Source organism: Chlorocebus sabaeus, chromosome 5, assembly GCF_047675955.1.
Source record: "Chlorocebus sabaeus isolate Y175 chromosome 5, mChlSab1.0.hap1, whole genome shotgun sequence".
NCBI lineage: Eukaryota > Metazoa > Chordata > Mammalia > Primates > Cercopithecidae > Chlorocebus > Chlorocebus sabaeus.
In genome coordinates this window covers 10,623,835-10,640,024 of record NC_132908.1, presented here as the reverse complement: position 1 = coordinate 10,640,024, position 16,190 = coordinate 10,623,835, and the positions used below count along the sequence as shown (strand labels likewise).

The 16,190-nt window shown below is 48.0% G+C and overlaps 1 protein-coding gene across 5 annotated transcripts in view; it reads right to left on the bottom strand.

Moving 5' to 3' along the window:
- The window catches only part of CLEC16A (C-type lectin domain containing 16A), a 239,611-nt gene that overhangs the window by 183,727 nt on the left and 39,694 nt on the right, over positions 1-16,190 (bottom strand). The gene's annotated exons all lie outside the window — the stretch shown is intronic.

Sequence of the window (16,190 nt, the reverse complement as noted above, 5' to 3'; positions counted from 1 at the left end):
CAAACCTTTATAACACGACCTTCCAGTCAACAACTGGAAATAACCTAAATGTCCATCGATAGGGGGAGTTGTTAGGTAATTACGATCTGTTTTTCCAAAGGGTGGGAATCTAAGAAGACTGGGGCCTTTTTATTCCTAGATAAACTGATGCAGACTCAGCACCAGGATGAAAAGGCAGGAAGAGAGTACGCGGTAGGGTCCCTTTCAGGTAAAACTTTTCAAAGGCTACACATGATGGTATAAACACGACTTTTCCTGGAAAGATGCCTAAGAATGCATTGGCATCTTGGGGGAATAAAAAAAATTAGTGGCACTGTGTACACACCCACACAAGCACACTTTTTTTTTTTTTTTTAAATACCTTTTGGTTTGAGATTTCTAATCATGTACATATATTAACTTTACTTTAAACACTCGGCTGGGTGTAGAGCTCATGCCTATAATCCCAGCACTTTGGGAGGGTGAGATGGGAGGATCGCTTGAGCCCAGTAGTTCAAGACCAGCCAGGTCTACACAGTGAGACCCTGCCTCTAAACATATAAATATAAATATATATATATAATAACAATTCAGCAGGGGTCATTTGGACATGGACTATTTTTGCTCCCTTTTATTCTATATTTTAAAAATCTGGTTTTTTTTTTTCTTTTTCTTAAAGCTAACACCAAAACATCACAGGTAGCATGCAGAGGCTGGTAGAACTTGGCTGGGAAGTGTGGGCAGAGATTTGTGACCATTTCTGCTGCTCCTGTCACCCTCCTTCTGGCTGCCAGCCTCCAAGGATGCTCCAATCTGAAGCCCCCAGGAGAAGGGTCCCTGTCCCGTCTCTCACCACTGTGCTCTCAGCTTTACCCCACGGTGCCTGGACCAGAGGTGGACAGGCTGCTGCTGAGTAAGCTCATGGTTGTAGGAATGAATGTTTGTACCAGGCTGCACCCAAAGGGCAAGACAGAATGATGAAAAAAGGAGAAGGAGGAGAAGGGAGGGAAAGAAGGGGAAAAAAAGCCAAACATTCTCAGGAGCTAAACATAGCACAATGAAAGAGCAAGCTCACCCAAACTAACCAGAAGTGGAAAAGCCCACTTCAGAGTAAGAAATCAGAAGGCGTTTGGGTTGATTTTCTCAAAAAGAAAGTACACAACACATGCCCCAGGGAAAAGTATTCTGCAAAGAAGGTCTACATTTCCCAAATGCCACAGGTTTAGGTTTCACCACGTGCTGAGGCTGGGCTGCAGGAGGAGCATGAAGGGAAGGAGCCTCCTTGCTGACTGCAGTGAAATACAAGGGAGCCTTGAGCTCTGCAGCTGGATATTTGGGCTGGCTTTGGGGGTCAGGGCCAGCTGACAGTCAGCAATGACATTTTAGAGGTGCCCTGGGGCCTAACTACTCCCTAAGTGCCTGCACCTGCCTACTGGTTAATGATGTCTTCTATCAGCCTTGAACCCCTTCATGTAAGGCTTTGGTCCTTGCGTTTTCAAAAGTCAAATACTTTGGGAAAGGTGAATCCCCAGGGGTCAGTCTTTCAGGGAATGGAGGAATCTGAGTGCAGAAATTCTGCAAAGGGGAGCAACAGGGTATGGGAGGGAGGATGGAAACAACCAAAGACTGGGTGCCTGAGGGAAAGAGAGGAGACCCATGGCTGAGAAGACAGATGTCAAACAGAACATGTTCCACCAGGTGTGGGTACAGCAGCTTACAAAGACTTGGACACAGGCTGCACATGAAAAAGCAAGTTGCAATCAACAATTAATGATTCAGTTTATGGTTAAAATAAAACCAAAACTACAGAGCTGAAACATACATGTATATCATGTATTCCTGCGTTGATAATTACATGAAAATACACAGAGAAAGGTCTGGAAGGATATACAAACTGAGAACAGTGGTTCCCTCTGAGGAAGATACTGAGGTTGGAGGAACTTTCACTTTCTGCTCTACCTACTTCTACATCATTCAGTTGTTTTATTACCAGCACTATTTAAATATTACCAGCACTAGAAAATTTTATTACCAGCACAAGAAAATATTACCAACACCATTTAAATGTAAAGAACATCTTTACAGAATGCATTAATGCCACTGAACTGAACACTTAAGAATAGTTAAGAGAGTGAATTTTATCCTTATTTTATACAATTTTTAAAAAACTTTGAAAAGGCAAGTTTAGAAGTTAGGATGATGATTCTCTTGGGTGGGGTGGAGGTATGGGTTACAAACTGAGGAGGGGCTTTATGGGAAAACCAGAAATGCTTTCCATCTTGACTCGAATTATACATGAATATAATCGTGTGTACAAAATCATCAAGCAGTACATCTAAGATTACTAAACTTTTATGTATTTTATTGTATTTATGTGATTCCTCAATTTAAAAAGTTTCCCAGGCTGAGTGCAGTGGCTCACGCCTGTAACCCCAAGATTTAGAGAGGCTAAGGCAGGAGGATCACTTGAGCCCAGAAGTTCAAGATGAGCCCAGGAAGCATGGTGAGACCTTGTCTCTACAAAAAATACAAAAATTAGCTGGGTATGGTGGTGTATCCTGTAGTCCCAGCTACTCAGGAGGCTGAGGCAGGAAGATCACTTGAGCCCAAGAGGTTGAGGCTGCAGTGAGCTGCGGTCATGCCATTGCATTCCAGCCTGGGTGACACAGCAAGACTCTGTCTCAAAAACAAACAAACAAACAAACAAAAAACACCAACAAGTTTACCAAGAGGATTTTCAATGAAGTCAAATTGCTGTAATGCCCTAAATACAAGGTAGGAGAAAGTGAACAGGCGGTAGAGCTGGATTCACTGACCACTAATGATACGAGGGGAGCTGAGGTAAGATCATGAAGCCTAGGCCACACCTCTCAGAGCCCACAGTTCACCCCAGACAGGTGAATCCTGGTGAATCCCAGTGATTCCTGCATTTATTGCCACATGGCCTGTGCAGATGCTGGAAGAGAAGAGGTTCACACAAGAGTGATGGGGGCCACAGAGGAAGGGAGGGAAAATGTGCCAGGGCTGGGAGGCATAGGGGGAGCTTAGGAGGGCTTGATAGAGAAGGAAATGAGTGATATGAGTCTTGGATGTCAACAGGAGTTCAGCAGCATGTTCAGGAAGAAGACAATAGTAGGAAAGCCAGCTCAGAGCCCAGGAGGAGCCAGCTCGCTAGGTGTGTCCAGAAGTCACTCGCCTTTTATTTCTGCTAAGGCCTAGGTCACCTGGGCCTGGTGCTTGGTGATAGTAGAGGCACCCTTGGACCCAAGGTGCTCGGCCAGCTCCCCAGGCAGGGGCAGACATACAGTCGCTGGACTTTGCAGGAAGTCAGGGCAGTGGTCCCGGCTCAGCCAGGAGCTAGCCCATGCTGCTCATAAAGGGGTTCTTCACACTCACTGCCTCAGAAGAGATATCGGATGCCTTGACTCAGTGCCCTACAGATGCAACGTGTTGAGTGGGTTTCTCAGCATCTATTCAGTGGTGCAGCAGGGAGAGGAGAAAGCAGTGGTTGGCGAGTGACCAGGAAAGGGGATGTAAGGGCACCAAGCAGCCTGCCCAGGGAAGAATCTTGGTTGAGCACGAAGGAAAGAAAGAGAGACCAGTGGCCAGAGGCATCAGGTAAGGGAAGGAGAGATCCCGGGGCCTGGGATTCTGTCTGGATCTGTTGGAGCTGTCATGGTAATCAGGCTAAGAAGACCCTTCCAGGCTCTCCCAGGCTGAGCCCACTTACCCTCTGAGGATGCTTCCTCAAACAGCTCTGCTAAGCGATTTGAGAAGTAGGAGAAAGGTTTTCCCCTTAACAAAGGAGGCAGGCCATGTTGACTAACAAAAAACATGCCCAGGCAGACCTGGCTCCAAGTCTCAGACCCACTTTCTACTAGCCAAGCGACCCTGACCCCAGAAGCCTCAGTTCCTCATCTGTAAAACAAAAGACAAGAGTAGTTCCATATCACACGCCACCATGGGGGTAGTGTGGGATCCAACAGTCAAAATGCCTGGTGCAAGGGGGCACCAGAGAAATTTTCATTGCCCTTCAACCCCCTGGCAAATAGATCACGAGGATGGAAGACAGGGCAGGGGATGGGCCTTTAAGGAACAATCATGTTCTGTGCTTTAAACTGGACTCCCAAGCTCCTAGCAACTTACTGCTTGCTGGCCTTCTGGTTTGTTAGTGGGCTAGACTCAGCCTCCCCGACATGCTCCTGGGCCCCTGGCTAGCCTTTCTCATCTCCAGCCTCAGCAGCCAGGACTGGCAAAGTACGGAGCAAGGTACAAAATCAGGATGGGATTCAGAGGCCCGGGGTCCCACCCACTGCAGTTTGAGTCCTGGCTCCACTGCTTCCTACCTTCTCCTCTATGGGTCTCAGTTTCCACAGCCATCAACGGGCATCATATTAGCATCTCCCCAACAGTGCTTCTGAGAGGTGCCAACAGATGGCACACTCTTGTTACTCTTTCCAGGTAATAACAGCCATCCTGAATACTCAGTGAGCACTTAAAACGTGCCCAGCATGGCTCTGAGCACTTTATACATATTGTCTTGCTTTATCCTACAAATAACCAAATGGGGCAAGGAACTACACAGGTGAGGACCTTGCCCAAGATCACCCAGTAGTGAGAGGCAGAGGCAGGATTTGAACCCAGGAAGAATCTAGCTCTGGTGCCTAGGTGCATAACCTTCCTGCCAGGAATGGCTCAAACACCATTCCCTTCCATATACATTTGCTGCACCTCCCAATGCTGGGCCTGCTTCCCAGGAGCACTGATGTTAAGACTACGCCATGCTGATGACACACTAATCAGAGAAACAGGTAGTTCTTCGCAACAAAAGGGCAGTGGCAATTTATATATCACTTGACAGGTGGCCCTCTGATCTGACAATTACATGGTTGTCTATAACGTGACTCTTTTCACATTTTTTTTTTTTGAGATAGGGACTTACTTTGTCACCCAGGCTGGAGTGCAGTGGTGCGATCTCAGCTCACTGTAACCTCCGCCTCCTGGGTTTAAGCGATTCTCCAGCCTCAGCCTCAGCCTCCCACGTAGCTGGGATCACAGACACATGCATCTTTCCACATTTTTATCTCACATACACAGAGACAAAGCCACAGGGGATCACACCCACTGTAACCAACAGCACTGTAGCACATGGCTTGGCCACTGGCTGAAAAACGAAGCCGTGTGATAGTGCAGCAGAGTGAACCTGTTCTCATCCAGAAGGAGGTGATTGGCAAGCAAGCACCAGTTGGGTGATGGACCCCAGGGTGATGTACAGACACATGCCTTCCTCGCCAATCCAGGAGCCGCGTGGAGCTGCAGAACCAGAGCCCAAACACTCAGGAAGAATGCACAGCTGCAACATCAGTGAGGCGATTTGACGGCACTACTGAATATAAAGGGGAAGATGAAAGCTATGGAGCGGGGAACATGCAGAGGTAGCAGGCCACTTCCATTAACAAGGAGAACATGGCATTCTTCTCCATGAATTACCAGTTATCAGGGGTGTTACAGCTGCAGAGGCATAAAGCAAGGCATCTCTCAGGAATTGGAACAAACTCACGGCACTCACAGGCCTCTTGCAGCCGCGTGCTCAGCACTTGACGCTGAGATGAGGAACAGGTAACATCAAGACGGTGCTGCAATTTCTTCTTGGAAAGCGACCTCTGGCATGTCACTAAGTCTGTAGGGGGCCAGCCTCCTCTCCCTTGCATTCTCCATCCCAGGTCATCTTCTCTGTCCCTCTCAATGCCAAGCAGTATGTCTGGCACTATCTTTGGCATTCAATCAAGAGGGAATGCTTGTGGGATGAATTAATTGCAAGATCCTCACGAGCATTGAACAGGCCTCTTCAATCACACAAAATGAGGCATCTCACACTCCCTTACTAAACAATGACATACCAAGCACTTATTTGGTATTTCTTTGGAAAGAGTATTTTACCATATTTTGAAAAAGATGAACTGTGAAATATTGGTTATTCTGTTACTCGAAACAGCCCAAAATGCCACACTGCCCCGATATCTCATGCTAAACTGGAAAACATAATTGCAAGTGGTGACAAAAAGACATGGAATAGAAACAGTAAGATTTGGGGCTGGTGACCTGCAATCCCAATCACTTAACCTCTGGGAATCTTGGCTTCCTCATGGGGAGCGTGTGACAATAACACCACCTCACTCTTTTTCATTATGAGCATGAAATGAGATGTTCAATGAGACAAACAAGTAGGCTTGCCTTCTTTTCTTTCTTTTTTAGGCAGAGTCTCACTCTGTTGCCCAGGCTGGAGTGCAGTGGTGTGATCATGGCTCACTGCAACCTCCGCCTCCCAGGCTCAAGAGATCCTCCCACCTCAGCCTCCTGAGTAGTTGGGACCACAGGTATGCACCACCACACCTTGTTAATTTTTGTACTTTTTGTAGAGACAGGGTCTTACCATGTTGTCTAGGTTGGCCTCAACTGATCCGCCCACTCCAGCCTCCCAAAGTGCTGGGATTACAGGCATGAACCACCAAGCCTGGCCAGGTTCCTCCTATAAAACGAAAACCGTCCCTCTCTTCTGCCAACCCAGGATGTTTCTTGAATACTCGCCTCTCTCCTGATCCCATATACACCTAACTCCTTCCCACAGAGGTCTCTGACTCACCGTTTTTCATGTTTTGGCCATGTCCCCCCATCCCACCCCTCAACTCTCAGCAGGCCTAGCTCCCTGACCTCAGTTCTCAGTATCAGGCTCCCTCCTTAGGGGGACTTCCCTCACCACACCTCCCAAAGTTGCTTCTATTTCCTTCCCATATCCAAATCTTAAATCTGTGAGGATGAGCTGGCTTACTGTCTATCCCCCACAAATAGACCATCAGGAAAGGGACAGATGTCTTGTTCATTTATGGCACCTGCCTGCAACTTGTAGGGGCTCAACAATTACTCGCGGCAGGGAGTGCACCAGGGTAAGTATGGCAGCCAGCCTCTGCTTCGCAGACAGAGCACATTCTGCTCATGTCGGTAAATGACCCACCCAGAACTCAAGTGTCACCTAGCACAATATTATTTGAGTGAATAAAGCTGTTTAATGTTATCTTTTTCTCTTTATTTTTATTTTTTAATGGATGCATTATAACTGTACATAGTTATGGGGTACAATTTGATGTTTTAATACATGTGTATGTCATGTAATGATCATATCAGGGTACTTAGCACATCCATCGCCTCATGTATTTATCATTTCTTTGTGGTGAGAACATTCAAAAACCTCTCTTCTGGCACGATCTCACTCATTTGTGGAATCTGAACAAAGCTGGTCTCACAGAAGTAGAGAGGAGAACAGTGGTTCCAGGAGACCGGGCAGGGAGGGGTGTATAGAAGTAGAGAGGAGAACAGTGGTTCCAGGAGACCGGGCAGGGAGGGATGTATAGAAGTAGAGAGGAGAACAGTGGTTCCAGGAGACCGGGCAGGGAGGGATGTGTAGAAGTAGAGAGGAGAACAGTGGTTCCAGGAGACCGGGCAGGGAGGGGATGTATAGAAGTAGAGAGGAGAACAGTGGCTCCAGGAGACCGGGCAGGGAGGGGATGTATAGAAGTAGAGAGGAGAACAGTGGCTCCAGGAGACCGGGCAGGGAGGGATGTATAGAAGTGGAGAGGAGAACAGTGGTTACAGGAGACCGGGCAGGGAGGGGTGTATAGAAGTAGAGAGGAGAACAGTGGTTCCAGGAGACCGGGCAGGGAGGGATGTGTAGAAGTAGAGAGGAGAACAGTGGTTCCAGGAGACCGGGCAGGGAGGGGATGTATAGAAGTAGAGAGGAGAACAGTGGCTCCAGGAGACCGGGCAGGGAGGGGATGTATAGAAGTAGAGAGGAGAACAGTGGCTCCAGGAGACCGGGCAGGGAGGGGATGTATAGAAGTAGAGAGGAGAACAGTGGCTCCAGGAGACCGGGCAGCGAGGGGATGCACAGAAGTAGAGAGGAGAACAGTGGTTCCAGGAGACCGGGCAGGGAGGGGTGTATAGAAGTAGAGAGGAGAACAGTGGTTCCAGGAGACCGGGCAGGGAGGGGTGTATAGAAGTAGAGAGGAGAACAGTGGTTACAGGAGACCGGGCAGCGAGGGGATGCAGGGAGGTGGATGGGGAAGATGGGGAGAGGTTGGTCAACAGGTACAAAGTGCCAATTAGACAGGAGGAGTGAGAGCTCGTGTTCTATTGCACAGAAGGGTGACTGTGGTTAACAGTAAGGTATTGTATTTTTTATTTGCCCATGAAGCTGACAAATCTGTTCCCGTGCTTATCTGGAGGCTACCAGGAAGCTGTCCTGGGGCCAGGTTATAAGCACCCCAGCAAGTGGTCAGCAGGCAATCAATTTCAGGCCAGCCAGGATCTGCTACTCAACTGGCCTCAGAACTCTCTAGGGAAACTCCCACTCACTAATCACCTCCAGGGATGAGAGCTGCACTGCTCTCAGGCATGAAACGAATGACTCACACCACCACCCCACTGTTGTGAACTGTGCTGGAATGTCCAGAAAGGGCAGGGGACTCTGAGAAGTGAGCAAAATGCCCCCTTCTTGCTCATGTGCAGCCCCCAGGCTCCCATCGGGCAAAGCATTCCATAGCAAAACCAGTTTCAAGGACTCTGACACTGCCCAAGACTGGATGTCCACTGCTCATTAGAGATATGTGCTTGATTCCCGTACTGAGACTTCTTACATCAAGACAATCGACGTTGACTGCAGGAATCATGCTAAACATGGGGACACAAAGACGAAGAGGATCCGGTCTTCTTCCACAGCAACTCCTGAGTCCTCCAATGGCACACAGGCGCCATGTGCCTCGGATGCTTGTTCTCTCCCAACCTCATCTCCTACCTCCCATCCCCTTGCCACACTGCCCTTTGCTCTTCCTCCAACACACTAGGCACCATCTCACCGCAGGGCCTTTGAACTGGCTGTTCTTTTTTTTTTTTTGAGGCGGAGTCTTGCTCTGTCGCCCAGGCTGGAGTGCAGTGGTGGGATCTCGGCTCACTGCAAGCTCCGCCTCCCAGTTTCGTGCTGTTCTTTCTGACCAAAATGCTCTTCCTTCAGATATCAACATGACTCACACTCTTGCTTCCTTTGAGTCTGTGCTCCCACCTCACCTTCCCAACAAGGCCAACCCCAGTCACCCTATTGAGAACGGTAACATCCCAGTCTCTGAGCACTGCCCATGTCCATCCTCTGCTTCACTACTGTTTTCCCAGGGCTTCTCACATCTAATGTGCCCCGATGCCTACTATTCGCTTTATTGCTCCTCTGTCTCTCTGCATGAGACCCAAGTTCCTGGAGGTCAAAGTTTTTGCTTTGTTCACTGGGTATATATCTCCAGGGCCTAGAACAGTGCCTGGCACACAGCAGATACCCAATAATTATCTGTTGAATATCTGAATAAATAATACTGACCTGGCTTCAGGTAACTCAAAGTCAGGTTAAAAATCTGAAATGTCCAAAGACGCTAGCTCAGTCATGAAAACTAACAATGCCACAGGGGACAGAGGCTAGAAGTGGTGCATACCTCATTTGTCTGTCCCCACCCTCAATTTTCTGATTTTAATTGAAACCCAGAAAAAGCCACCAATGGCCTGATGCAACCAGAAAAGGTCCCCATTCTACGTGGCGCTGCCTCCAGCCTTGTGGCTGCCCCAAGCCCGTTCTGTGTCACACTGCAGGACAGATATAGAAAAGCCAGCTAGGGTCTGAGTCACGAGGCTTCTTCCCCATCTGCCTCCTGCCCCCATCCCTTCCCACTATGCCCACTCCATTGTTACCAGTTGGCTTCTACAGGATGTAGCAATGAAGTCCCCTGCCCCTTCTCTGGCTAGCTGGCGCAAGGTCAAAACTCCTGGTCTTTGGTCACAGTCACCTGCAGCCCTGTCTAAAGTCTGCTCCCTTTTCAAGTACTAAGGGACACTCTGAGACCCTCCTCAGTTGTCCAGCTCACCTTCTGCCCCAGGAAACACGGAGAGGCAACTGTTTTTTTTTTTTTTTTTTTTTTTTTTGAGACGGAGTCTTGCTCTGTAGCCCGGGCTGGACTGCAGTGGCCGGATCTCAGCTCACTGCAAGCTCCGCCTCCCGGGTTTACGCCATTCTCCTGCCTCAGCCTCCGGAGTAGCTGGGACTACAGGCACCCGCCACCTCGCCCGGCTAGTTTTTTGTATTTTTAGTAGAGACGGGGTTTCACCGTGTTAGCCAGGATGGTCTCGATCTCCTGACCTCGTGATCCGCCCGTCTCGGCCTCCCAAAGTGCTGGGATTACAGGCTTGAGCCACCACGCCCAGCCTGCAACTGTTTCTCAGACAACAATATGCTCCTTAGTACTGGACCTCACGTTGCGCTCTGGATTTTGATCCTATCAAATCCTTTTAAATGTGAACCAGAGCTGCCACATTCAATACTTTGGTGGGCAAGAATGGCACCTTGGAGCTGTAACTGCATTGAGGGATTAGGGGATAGACCTCAATGGCAAAGCCAAAAGGGAGAATATACACCAAGCTCTAATTCCCTTGTGGGAATGTTTGCGACAGGTCAGTTAAGGCCCTTAATTTATAGAAGTCTATTTTTACCCTTTGATATTCACAGTCAACCTTCTCCCAGAAGCCTATCAGCATTTTCAGGAAGAAGAATGTATATGTCTTGGAACCAGCACTGATTATCTGGGGGATCATGAGTACAGTCAGGGTCACTAAAAGACTCAGGAACTCTAATCCTGACCGGAAGAGGTGCTATCCGGCCTGATGCATTCAGCACGTAGGAGACTCGGCTAACATCAGATACAAGTTTGAGTTGTAAAGAAAGCCCTGCAGGGTGGGTGCGGTGGCTCAGGCCTGTAATCCCAACACTTTGGGAGGCTGAGGCAGGCGGATCACAAGGTCAAGTGATCAAGACCATCCTGGCTAACATGGTGAAACCCCGTCTCTACTAGAAAATACAAAAAATTAGCCGGGCGTGGTGGCAGGCACCTGTAGTCCCAGGTACTCGGGAGCCTGAAGCAGGAGAATGGCATGAGCCCGGGAGGTGGAGCTTGCAGTGAGCTAAGATCACGCCACTGCACTCCAGCCTGGGCAACAGCGAGACTCTGTCTCAAAAAAAAAAAAAAAAAAAAAAACAAGAAAAGCAAAAGAAGAAAGCCCTGCAGCAGCTTTCTTAGGGAGCTAAGTCAATGATGAATGTTCTGAATCTGCAAGAAGCAAGGCTGCTACTTTCCTAGGCACTGGCTCCACACACCATATCCTGGTACAGTATCCGGCTGGGCAGAGAGTACTGCTACTAGAAGTGACAGGTGCCCCGAGAATCATCTGGAAACCATCCTAACTGCTAAACTGCTATCTACAGACAGACTGTCAATGTCCTTATTTGGGGGTAAGCAAGCCTATTCTGCCCCAGAATCCTTAGACCCTGACTTCACAACCAGCCAACCATATGAACCCACATTAGCAGTTAAGTATTTATACTTTCCAGCTGGGTGTGATGGCTCACGCCTGTAATCCCAGCACTTTGTGAGGCCGAGGTGGGTGAACTGCTTGAGTCCAGGAGTTCAAGACCAGCCTGGGTAACATGGCGAAACTCCGTCTCCACAAAAAAAAAAAAAAAAAAGCAAAAGTTATCTGGGCATTGTGGCATGTGCCTGTAGTCCCAGCTACTCAGGAAGCTGAGATGGGTGGATCATTTGACCTGGGGAGGCTGAGGCTGCAGTGAGCTGGGACCATACCACTGCTCTCCAGCCTGGGCAACAGAGCGAGACCCTGGCCCCAAAAAAAAACAACAGTATTTGCACTTTCCAGAAATTAAATCTGGGTCTGGCCGAATGGAGAGCACAGTATACACACAGAGGGCTTCACCTACCACCACTCAATGGCAATGGCTAACATTGGTGCTGTTTCATCATCACTGTTATTACTAACACTTCTCCCTCTGTGCCTTGGTATCTGCTCAAAAGCCACCTCCCTGAGGGGCACATGGTGTGTGTTTCCACATTCATCAGTCCAGAGACAGCTCGTAAGCCCAGGGAAGGAGGTCCCAGGTAGGAGGTGGAAGGTCACTGTGCAGCTTCAGGAACTAAGGTCACTATAATAACATCTAATATTTATGCACTTGCTATGTACATAAAAAGGCTTTGGAGTAAGCACTTTACACAGCATTTAATTCTCATCATAAACTCACGTTTGCTATTCTCACTGGCGAGGTAAGAAATTGAGGCCCGGGAACACCTAGTAAAATCAGGGGCCAGGACTTGAGGAGCCCAGGGAAACTGGTTATAGCACCCACTCCACAAGGCTGCCTCTGCAGGTGGAACATGGAACATCACCAAAAGCAGCCCACTCCAAACCCAGCCACTGAGGCAAAGAGAAGGCAGCATTCAAGGGGCAGGCTAGGAAGTGATTTCTGCTCTGAGAGTCATTATGAGAATGTCACGAGAGCCCTTGTGACTCTGCTACCACTGCACCGACTGAGTCATTCATTCCTGCACTGAACACCTCCTGGGCATCTCTGGCAAGCCCCAGGATGGCACAGGTGGCGCAGGCATCTCCAAGACATGGTCCCTGTTCTCGTGGGAGGAGGGAAGTCCAGGGAGGGCAGGGGTCAGGTTGTTCCGGTGCACCACCACATCCCTCATCTCTCAGCACAAGTACACAACAGATGGCTGCTGAAGGAACGGATAAACAGATGAATAAATGAATGAATGCAAAAATGCAGGAAACTATTCCACAGAAACCCAAGAGGAAAAAAAAGTCCTTTAAAAAAAGTACCTAAGTAATGATGCATATCCCAAATTCTAATCTATATGTTCATTCTGCAAAAACAACGAGATGCTAGCAGTTTCAGAATTAGTGTTCTCCTACTCGGTTTCCCCACACAAGAAACACTATCTGCTCTGCATTCGAATTACAGCAAGAATTAGCCCTTAGCAGGAACCATATGATTTTAATGCACAGACGAATTTCAATTAGACATTCATCTAACCATGCTGATTGTTTTCCATTTAACCCTAAATTACAGTCCTTTCAAATAACTGTGATCTCCCCTCTGCTTCTCTCTCTTCAATTTTGGTTTGGTTTTGTGAACGGTCTGCTGGTAAAAATGAGGCAATACCAGTAACTTATCTACAAATTACGGGAAGGAGAAAGTAGGTTAAAAAAGACCAAGAAACTTAAAACAAGTATGATCAAACCACATCCGAGTTGAGCAGGAAACAATAGGAGACTGTTCTCGCTCATAGGGAAGGAAGGTAAATCGTACCAGGACTATTGTCAAACAAGTCACAGAAGGAATTCAGCCTGTGCTCTTCCCAAACCTGAACAATAGTCATCAGATTACAACCAACTTCAACTTCACACTGACAGAAAGGTAGTAACTGGAAGCAGAAAGCTGACACGTGGGCTGGCAATTCCCTCCACACTACAGAGTCTCATTTTCAGTTCAGGTGTCCACCACAACCAGCACTTATGTCCCAAATGCAGTTTGTGTGTCTCTCACAAGGGAGGTGAGACCTTCATCCCAAGAAGAGGCCATAACGGGAGAGAGAACAGATCTCCTAAAAACTTCCCCTGACAATGGTTCAACTACGGCCAGTGTCCTAAACTGAGAGGTTGCCAGTAACCTGCAATTTGCTTTTGCTCAAACATAAATCCTATGTATCACTGTCAACATCCTGCTTGTGAAGGTGTACTCGAGTTTGGCAAGATGTTACCACTGGGGGAAACTGGGGAAGATCTCTCTGTATTATTTGTTACAACTGCATGTGAATCTATAATTACGTAAAGAAAAAATTTCAATTAAAAAAAAAACTGCATAAAAGCAGGGTGCAGTGGCTCACACCCGTAATCCCAGCACATTGGGAGGCTAAGGCGGGTACATCACTTGAGGCCAGGAGTTCGAGACCAGCCTGGCCAACATGGTAAAACCTCGTCTCTACTAAAAATACAAAAAAAATTAGCCAGGTGTGGTGGTGCATGCCTGTAGCCCCAGCTACTCAGGAGGCTGAGGCACCAGAATCACTTGAACCTGGGAGGCAGAGGTTGCAGTGAGCCGCGATCATGCCATTATACTCCAGCCTAGGCGACAGAGCCAGACTCTGTCTCAAATAAATAAATAAATAAATAAATAAATAAATAAATAAATAAAACTAAACAGTGCTACAAACTCGAGAGCCCAGCAATCTCTGATTTTGTCTTAGAACACCAAGTCTAGCTTCAGCACTGCAGAGGGTATCTTACAGTAAGACAATTTGAGATGAAGCCACAGCAGCCATCTTCAGGTCTGGAAATCACGCAACCAAAAAACAAAAAAGGCCCAATACCTTAACATCAGTGTAGTCCCAGTTAGCAGTGGACAGATTTCACAGAAAACACGCCTCATCTGATGGGAGCAGGCTCTGTGAAGCTTCCTGCAGAAACGTGCATTGATGGGGACCAGATCTTCTGACTGTTGGAGAATATTCCAAAAATCTGGACTTTTCTTCCTAAATTTTAATGTTGGCAATTCATGAAATTTTCTTTTAAACACTGCACAGACCAAACCAAATGGGTCTAGTGGCCAGTTTGCAACCCATCAGGCACTTGATGGGCACTTTATATATATATATTTTTTATTTTTTATTTTTGAGACGGAGTCTTGCTCTGTTGCCCAGGCTGGAGTTTAGTGGCGCGATCTCGTCTCACTGCAAGCTCCGCCTCCCAGGTTCATGCCATTCTTCTGCCTCCGCCTCCCGAGTAGCTGGGAGTACAGGCGCTTGCCACTACGCCCGGCCAATTTTTTTTTTGTATTTTTAGTAGAGATGGGGTTTCACCATGCCTGCTCTTGATATCCTGACCTCGCAATCCACCTGCCTCGGCCTCCCAAAGTGTTGGGATTACAGGCTTGAGCCACCGCGCCCGTTGGGCACTTAACATTTTGCCCCCATCTCCATCAGCTCTCCAGAGCAGGGCTTGCGCTGCCTGTTTTCTAAATGGAGTGAAAGAGCCTGCCCAAGGCCAGGTGGCTGGCGGGGCACAGGGCACCTCTAACCAGAGGCCCTGCTGGTTCTGCTGACTCAGCTTTCCGTGACTTACATTCATTTAGCAAACGCTACTTTAAGATAGTTGCAGAGAAATATCTAGGGCCCCATAAACTCTGAGTCAGCTATACATTTGCCAGATCATGTGTTGTCATGAGATGGACCACTAGGAAAGTCTTTAACACATCACCCTGTCACCTCTAGGCCAAATCCTCTGACCAAACACTTCTTCCCTTTAGAGCACTTGTAAGAGTTGAGACAGTGAGTTATTTGCATATCTGATCCATGTTCATCTCTCTACTGTACTGTAAAGCTCGAATGTGGCACAGACTATTTATGACATTGTGTATCCCCAGAACTGGCATGATACTTGGCCCAAAGAAAGAGCTTCATCAACACTGCTGAATGAATTATGAAAGGGATAGGCCAGACAGGGGCCATGAAAAGGCCCCATTCAATTCAGCTGAACTAATGCCACCACCACTAACAAGGACAGAGTTTCTGGGAAGCTTTTCAGAGGCGCTAATGCTCCCCTGAATAACAAAATGACCTGGCCAGACCATCATACACCAAAAACAGCGGAAGGGAAGGGGCCTCTTGTAATTGTACTCCATGTAGTGCTGGCCTTTCATCCACAGGGTCACATTTCACCCATTCAAGCAGGTGGGGCAGCAAATCTATTACCCCAGGGCCAGCTGGCCCTTTTACCAGCCTGGCCATTGCCTGAGCACCTGGCTGCAGAGAGGAAACCTGTATGCAACAGCCCTTGTATAAAACATACTGTGCTCATCTCACTTACCCACTCTAAGCTCCTTATGGCAAGGATCTCACCTGTCACTGAATCAGCTGCAGCCTGGGCTCAGCATAAGTGAGATGAGCATTTGTGCAGCCCAGGCTGCAGCTGATTCAGTGACAGGTGAGATCCCTGCCATAAGGAGCTTAGAGTGGGTAAGACCTTTGAAAAGAGGGAACCAGGTGCATCAGGAACCAGACTCATCAGGAACCAGACTCATCAGGAACCAGGCTCATCAGGAACCAGGCTATGGGTATGGTAGAGGCACAGGTTCAAAGGCACAAATGTTGGACATGCTGGGGGAAAAGCAAGTCAGACCAGAAATAAGGCAGCTGGAGCTCAGGACATGTGAGCAGGATGTGAGGGATGACAGCAGAGATATACAAAGGACAAGATGGGAAAGCTTCAAA